The sequence below is a fragment of the Bison bison genome, unplaced genomic scaffold (assembly GCF_000754665.1).
Source record: "Bison bison bison isolate TAMUID 2011002044 unplaced genomic scaffold, Bison_UMD1.0 scf7180017864499, whole genome shotgun sequence".
Lineage (NCBI taxonomy): Eukaryota > Metazoa > Chordata > Mammalia > Artiodactyla > Bovidae > Bison > Bison bison.
Window position 1 is genome coordinate 7,819,370 of NW_011495058.1, and position 8,598 is coordinate 7,827,967.

Here is an 8,598-nt window from a genome sequence, read left to right on the forward strand (position 1 = left end):
GCCTGGCATGTGTAGTCCATGGGGTCACAAAGAGTTGGACATGACTGAGTGACTGAACTGAACTGAACCAGGAATCAAACACATGCCTCTTGTGTTGGAAGCACAGTCTTAACCACTGAACTACTAGGGAAATCCCATCATTTTAACCATTTTTAAGTTTAGCGGTATTCACATTGTCGTGCAACCATCACCACAATATCCAAACTTTTTTTATCTTTTCAAACTGAAACATTGTACACTTTAAACAGTAACTCCCCATTCATCCTTCCTCTTTATCCTGGCAAATACCATCTACTTCCTGTTTCTATGAATTTGACTATTGTATGTACCTTGTTCAAGTGGAATCATACAATAGCAGTGTTTTAAGATGCAGTGTGATTATCTTAATTTTAGTGCAGTTAATCAAGCAAATTCTTTGTTTTAAACTATAGGATCAACCCATCTTTGGTGTATATACAAAGACCTCACGGTTTGGCAATGGATTCTAAGCCTTGGTCTGATGGGGACCTGCCTTCATCAGGCAAACACAAAGCCCCTTTATTTACCCTATTTAGTTGAACCCTAAGCAGTCTGACTGGCATTCTGGGTTCTGCCTATATACTTTATGTTTCTGATGTGCAAACTCAGTCGTAAAAAATATCTACAGTACTTGCTTTAAAAGTACTTGCTGCCACTTAACTGTAAACAGACTTGTAATTTGGCTGTAAAAATTCACGACTTGCTGAAAGGAGCTATAATAAAGTCATAATGATTGCTGGTGCAAGCACCATCAGAGAGGCCCTGGATGGTTGGCTGGCCAAGAAGCATGGTATGCCTGCTGGAAGCTCGGTGAATCGTGGGTGACAGACACTCAGTATTGCCCTTAGAGAGGTTCACCTTTCCCGTGATCTTCAATGTCCAAACACATCAAATGCCCAAGAGTTGATGGTCATTGGCCAGATAGGTCAACATCACCAGCCCTATTGGGTGGACAGAGGCTCCCTCCAAGACCCTCAAGTCCTTTGAACAATGCTGATCTTTCTCTTTTTGACAAAGGGATGAGGAGCAACATCTGGAAATGGAGATGGAGGCCGTTTCATGCCCCCAAACAGCTCTGGTTGGAAGTCTAGATATCCTTCACTTTGTATGTGATGAAAGAGCACTTTTCCTTTCTCCAGGGATTGATAGAGAAAGGTTTAGCCAAGAAAGGAGGTTATTTATATTCATTCTGAGGTGGGGGGTGAGGCATACAACCAAAGTATGGGTTGTGTCAGAAGAGACTTGAGGACCAGAGTGACCTGGTCACAGTGGGCCTGTATCTGCCATGGGGAACTGATGTCCAAGAAAGTTCTCACGTGGAACATCTGGCTCAACAGACCGGAGTCTGATCAGAGCTACAGTCTCACCAAGACTACCCACCTCTCTTCCTTCCCTGAGAACTATCTCTCTCTCACGTTCTGTGAGTCTTTATCCAGGGGACAGTGTGGATTTGGGGTCCCCTGCATGGGGAGCTGTTCTTCAGGTGACCTCGTTCTGACTGAGGCCCAGATAGACTTACTTCTCAACCCAAATACAGCTGCACAGCACTTCAGAGGAGGAGAGTTTGACCAGAGAAAGAAGCTGCCTCACCTCGGCTCTGCCAGGGAGTGGTCCAGGCCCCAGGATGACAGAAAGGACCTTGATTTAGAGTCAGGAGCTCTGAACTTTGGAAAATAATTTTACCTGTCTGGGCTTGGCTCTCCCTTGGTAATATGAGGGGATTATATGCATTTTTCTGAGGTCTTTTCCAGCTCTTATAGTTGATTTTTGAGCCAGAGAAGATCTCTTGGAGCCCCTGGTTTGCTACCCTTTCAGGAAGATGAGGCCAAAGAAGAATAGGACACAGGAATTGGAAGCTCCATTCAGCAAGCCCTTAACTTCCAGGACACGTCAGGGATGACTTCTAAACGGATGCACACCAACTGTTCTGTCTAGGATTCTAAAGCAATTTTAATTCTAAACAGTGTGGATTGTGGAGATTCACGGAATTAAAGGGTTACACCAACTTGAGACAGAGATTCAGGGGCCAGGCTTGTGTAGAACTACCAATAAGATGAAACAAACAGAAAGGGGAGCTTTGCTGGCCAGAGGGGACCAGAGGATCTTGGTGAGGAAGCAGGAGACTCAGAATGAGCCAAGCCATCACCTTCTCCCTCACTAGCCATTTCTCACTAGTGACCTTCCCAGTCATTGGTCACTAAGGTCTCTGGGTGACTTTCCCAATTCTTTGTAACCTAGTTTTGCTTACAATTCACGTCAGAGCTGGAAGTCATTTGTAATACCTACTCTACAATGTACTGCAAGCTTCCCAAAGCTAAATAGAGTATGAATCACAAGATGAAACACCTAATACAGGAAGGTCAGAGTTAGACACCCTCTTCACTCCAACACACACACACACAACACATACACACACCCTGCCAAATGTATTTATTTCTTTATGCCCAATGGGCCAAATATAATCTCTGGACTTGTTATTATATGTATATTTGCTCTCATTTATCTTATATGTTGAATTGCATATGCTTTTGTAAACCACCTAAAATTCTTTGAGAAAAAATCATGCACAGATCAATCACTTCAGAAATGAAAATCAATGAGGTGCCATTTTTATGATGAAGCCCACCCTCACCCCTCTCAGTGTTTCTGACCCTGTTCTGAGTTCTTTCAGCTCCCTCTAGAAGCACAGCTTCTCTGTTGCCCATCGTTTCAAGCACACAGGTAGTTTCCTGAGAGGACTCCCTGATTTTCCTGGGTGAAACCCCTTGTATGCATTTATTCCATTTTTCTCAGTGTCCATTGGCACACATCCAGCCCAGGCCTGGGCCAGGAATATTCCTTTGATACCAAACAAGGGCTGTTGTTTTAGCCACCTAGCTTTGTAGACTGACCTCTGGAGATTAATAGCAGCAAAGATTAGATTTTTTTCACATCTACTAGGCTCATGGTCATGGTTTAAGTAATAGTCATTGAGTGACTAAGTGAGTGTCTTTGAAGAAGGTGGTGCTGAGTGACAGACACTAGCACCAGTTTAGGCAGCCTGCTTCACAAAGGCCACGTTCTCCCCAGAGAAAACAGTGTTCTTTGCAAGGTCCTGGGCCACCAAGGGACTCATTAAGTATGGGAATTCCCAGCTTCCCTCAGGGCCTGATGCAGAAGGCCCTTGCTGGGTTCAGCAGTCTGCAGAGTTTGCAAGCCACCTGCCTGATTCTAAGCCAGGTTTTCCCAGCAACACTGGTGAAGGATAAAGAGAAGCCTGGAACATCCTACCCTCCCAGGAAGATGACATCTCCACCCCAAGCCCGATGCCCTCAGAGCTGAGTAGGAGGCAGGTGCTCTAACCAACTCTATGACCATTACCCAGATGAGCTTGGGTCCCTCAATTCCTCTTCACAGTTTTTAGATGAACAAAGCAGCTGTCCACATTCATCCCCAGCAGGGCACACATATAACCAGACATGGAGAACAATATACTGAATAATTTCTTCATGAAACCCCCAATCTTTCCTTTACTGTGAAAACACATTACTGAAACCTGGGAAAGATGAAAACACAAACTAGCATTACTTGCTCTAATTTCAGATAGGATACTAACCAAATGCACGCTCAATAGCCTTGTACACCTGATGTTTGCAGGATCCAAATTCCGTCTGCAAATCGCTAAGAGTGGGTAGCAGAGGCTGAGGCTTTGGCGACTGATGGATATGGGTCATCCCCATATTAACACAGACTACCCTTGTTCTTACTTCAGGAATCTTGACAAGTTCACCTCTCAGGAGCCTTGATTTTCTCACCTGCCAAATGGTAAAAATAAAGGCAACCCTCTTGGCAGGAGACAGGAGATACAACCCCAGTATAAGAAAGAAAGGTGATGGGTACCAAGAAAGAAATGCAAATATGTGATGAGCTTTCCCATGGGCTCGGGGCCGTGAAGTCCGGGCCCCTGACTATTGTGTGTATTTCTGTCCTCAGGTGCTTGAACGGATGCCTGGCAAGGAAGGGACTCAGGCAGATGACACTGGCTTAGAACCTCCCATGGGCCACACCCCAGGCTCAGTGTTTCATGGGCACAATATCACTCATCACACAACTAGCTCACCGTACAGATGAGAAGTGAAATATGTCCTGCCATAGCAGTAAACAAGGCTATCACAGTCATCAGCAATTGTAGCCACTGAGCTGGTGAGCCCTGAGGGCACTCAGGAGGGAAAAAATACCTGCCATCTAGCAGCCATCAGACTGCAGCCACTCCCCATGGTGAGCCCTGAGGAAACTCAGGATGTGAGAACACAGGATGCTAGCCGCAGCTAACCAAAATACATATCAAAGGAATGATTTCAGTGAGCCCAGATTCTGGTTATATTCCCATACACAGAAAAGTGCTAAATTCCTTTACTTGGGATACTTTACTTGGGATACTTTTCTTTAATTAACAATAATCTTTGGAAGTTCAGACTACAACCCCTACTAAATTTCTAAATAACCTCCTACTCCCCTCATCTCCTTAGAGCAGTTCTCTCAGTGTTACTTGAGATATTGCCTCCTAGGCTTGAAGTCCTAAAAATTACATAATTCTCAACTTTTTCATTGTGAATATTTTTTAAGTCTACACAGACAAGGACACATAAAGAAGCCTAGTAATTTGTCCAACCTGGTGGATCGTGGCCGTGAACTCAGAATTCAAAGTGTGAACTACTGATTTGCACATGGGCAGAGAGGGGCCTGAAAAAAAGAAAAAGTCTGGGAGCTTGGAGATGGCTTCACAGATACCATGGTACATGCCCTGGGCCTTGTAGGACAGAAAGATTTGAGATGAGCAGAAAAAGCCGAAGAAATTTAAGGAGATGCACAAGCCAAGTTTGTAGACCAAGTCTGTAGAAAGCACAGACTGTCCTGTGTGGGCTCTTTCCTCCTCGTGGAGGCCCAGCAGCAGCTCCCATGTGACAGAGGCTGTGGTCCTCAGGCTACCTGTATCCCTAGCCTTGGAGGGCAGCTTCAGGCCCTGCCCCTCTGTAGTGGAAGTTCCTCTTTGACTCTCTGCTCTTTGTTTTCAGAATCAAGCTTCATTTCTGCTTTGGGGCAGAACAATGTATAATGAAGGTGCACACAGCCAGGCTCAGGGACGGGGTGGCAGGTTAAAGACTCAATTTCCTGGCTTCTCCACTTTGCGTCACCCTGTTTAATGACATTTCAACATTGAGAGGGTTTCTGTTTTGTTTTTTTTTTCCCCTCCCTCTTTAAATTAAATGTACAGTAGGTGTTTTGTGTTTAATTTCCTTAAGAAAAAAGTGTATTGTGGGGGTGAAATGTTAAAAAAAAAAAGAAAAAAAGGAGCAGGGAATTGTGGAAGTTTATAAAAACCATGTTCTGTGCTCCAGGGACTGAGGTTACCTCTTTGGAGCCTGTTCATTCTCTTGGGAACACTCACAATGGAGTCTTAAAGAGTTTTGTTTGTTGTTGCATTTTCTGCCTTCATTTTTTTCTCTCCTTTTCGGTCTGTGCGTGAGTTACCTCCCGAGTCGATTGTCTTTTTATGTGCTTCTCCGAGGTGTGCTGTGACACAATAGCCCCAAGCCAGCAGGCTTTGGAGCCACTTCTGTTCCATCACGTCATTACCTTCACAGGGTGTATTTATAGCAGCCAAGGTGCCAAAACAGGGGTGGAGGGGCTGGAGGGCCTGCCTCCAGGACTGGTAGGGAGGGCCCCGCACAGAACCCTTATCCTGTCCATCAGGCTGGGAGGGCACCAGTCTGTCTGCAGAGGGAAGGGCAACGTGGTACAATATCCAGTTCTCCTGCCCAGCCCCTCGGGGCCTGGGGTGGTGTCAGAGTAACTGGGACGTCACTGCTGGGGAGGAGCAGAAGGGGGACCAAGTGGAGGGCCAGGGCCCAGGAAAGCCACTCCACTTTTACTGATTCTTTGTGGGAGTTCTGAATATGAGTTTGAAGAAAGCTTTTTTTTTTTTTTCCTTTTAAATTGGGGTATAGTAGCTTTTCAATGTTGTCTTAGCTTCTGCTGTGCAACAGTGTGGATCAGCCATATGTATACATATGTCTCCTCCCTCTTGTCCCTCCCTCCCATCCCACCCATCTAAGTCATCACAGAGCACCAAGCTAAGCTTCCTGTGCTATATAGAAGCTTCCCGTTAGCTATCTATTTTACACATGTAGCATGGCAGTACACATACGTCTTCTTCATTTACCTAAAAGGTTTGTCCCTAATCTATGGGAGCTCTCCTCTCATAACACATGAACCATCTCGGGGTCTCTTAGGGCCAAGTTTGCTCTCTGGCCCTTCCCATACTTGAACTCCTCCAGGCTTTGTCCCTTACTGAAGGCTCTTGGTGACCCACTGCAATGTTTCACATGGGATTTCTGTTTCTAGGAGACACAAGGCACTCTCACCAGTGACTAGAGTGATCATTGGACAACCTAACTTTGATCTAAACTGGGTAAAGCATATCCGTGGCTCACTCACTTCCTAGAAGGTCAAGACCAATCAGATTCAACACAGACCCAAAGGCCTGCACTCTCTGAGTTGCTCACCTCTCCAGCAACTCTCTTGCCTCCCCATCACCCCTCATATGGCAACCTTTATTGACTCAGTGACTGATAACTATATACTGAGCAATTCTCATGACATGCCAAGCATGCTGTCTGTGCTTAATGAGAAATGCAAAAACACCTGCCCTCATGGAACTGGGCTTCCACAGGACAGAAGGCGTAGAAATGCAACCACACAAATTATACGGTTGGCAGGTATTTCACAGAAGGCAAGCTCAGGGAGAAAAGCGGGGCCACTTTGTGCAGGTTGTGAGATTAGGACTCTGGGCAGGTAACCTGACAGGGAGCAGAGATCTGACAGGTGAGCAGCTAGGACAGGGTCTGAGGAGGTGGTGTTCTGGGGGCCTAGAAGCAGGAGATGAAGCCAGAGAGGTGGGTAGGGTCAGAGCCAGGGTGACAGAATTTTGTCTGATTGTAAAAGGAAACTATGGGAGATTTTGCATTCGAACTGTGGTGCTGGAGAAGATGCTTGAGAATCCCTTGGATAGCAAGGAGATCAATCCAGTCAATCTTAAAGGAAATCAACCCTGAATATTCATTGGAAGGACTGATGCTGAAGCTGGAGCTCCAATACTTTGGCCACCTGATGCAAAGAGCCGACTCTTTGGGAAAGACCCTGACGCTGGGAAAGACTAAGGGCAAGAGGAGAAGGGGGCAGCAGAGGATGAGATGGTTGGATGGCATCATCGACTCAATGAACATTAATTTGAGCAAACTGGGAGATAGTGAAGGACAGGGAAGCCTAGTATGCCGCAGACCATGGGGTTGCAAAAAGTCAGACACAACTTAGTGACTGAACAACAACGGAAGCTTTGGAAACAAGTGGAGAGTATGACCTAATTGTCATTTTTTAGGGATACCCTCCTCCCCGCACCCAGATGCTGTGTGGATTGTGGTGATAGAGGAGGATGGGGGAGGGGCTCTCTAGTCCCAGTCCCAGGTCTGTATACTCAGGGGAAGGAACTGCCATCTCCCAGGAGGTGACATGGGAAGGTCCTTCAGAGCCCACCTTTCTTCCTACCTCTGCCCACTGGTGATTTTGGAAGAGAGGAGCTTGGGCTCAGAAATGAATGGGAAGTAAGAATGAGAAGACAGACCTTTTCTGAAGTTTTGCTGAGAAAAAGCCCAGTGAACTAAAACAATGGCAAGCAGGCAAACACAGAGTCAAAGGAGGTCCATTCACTTATTTCATGGTTGCAGGAGATGTTGGTGATGGTGGGATTAACCATGTGACATGCGGGCTTCCACAGCAAGGGGTCTGAATCTATGAGCAGAGTTCACTTCCCACCCCCAGGGAGTGTGAGGAGGGGGATGTGAGGCCTGGCCATCACTCTGTTTCTGCTTCTGTGGACAGTGAAGGCTCATAGTCAGATAGCGTGAGGACCTCTGAGGGACCCCTTTGTTGGGATGAGGGTGTTTAGACATGAGACATGAGGCATGAACACTCCATGGCCCATTTCCCAGCCCTCTCCCCTCAGTGGCCCCACAGAGGACACAGACCTCAAGTCTGAAACTAGCTGTCCTCCCAGGGAGCCCTGCAGACCATGTGCTTCCAAACCACCAAGCCCAGCCAGAAGCCACAGGTCAATGTCCCCTGCTTTCCAGAAGTCCCCCTTCTGGAGCCATGGCAGCCGGTCAACCCACCTATAGGTCAGGCAGGGCCCACATCCTCGCCCGCGGGGCTCTGTACTGGCAGCCAGGCCTGTGGACCTGCCTCAGGGCACAGCTTAACTCCCGATTCCCCCCGGCTCCATCCGTCACAGTCAAGCTCCAGCGCGTCTGCGTTTTCCTGGAGCCTTTGTGCCAAAATAAAATCAGTCAAATACAACACAATCATGCAGCATCAGGCCACAGGCTGTTTGTCTCAGCCTAACTGACTCTGACAGCTCTGGGAGGAAAGCAGCAGAGCGTCCCTTAGAGCAGCGCCGAGGCTCGGGGTCTAGGAGCAGAGGGCCACCACCCTGCCCCAGCTGGACACACACACAGGCTGGCTACCCCGGCTGTGCTCCCGGTTCCT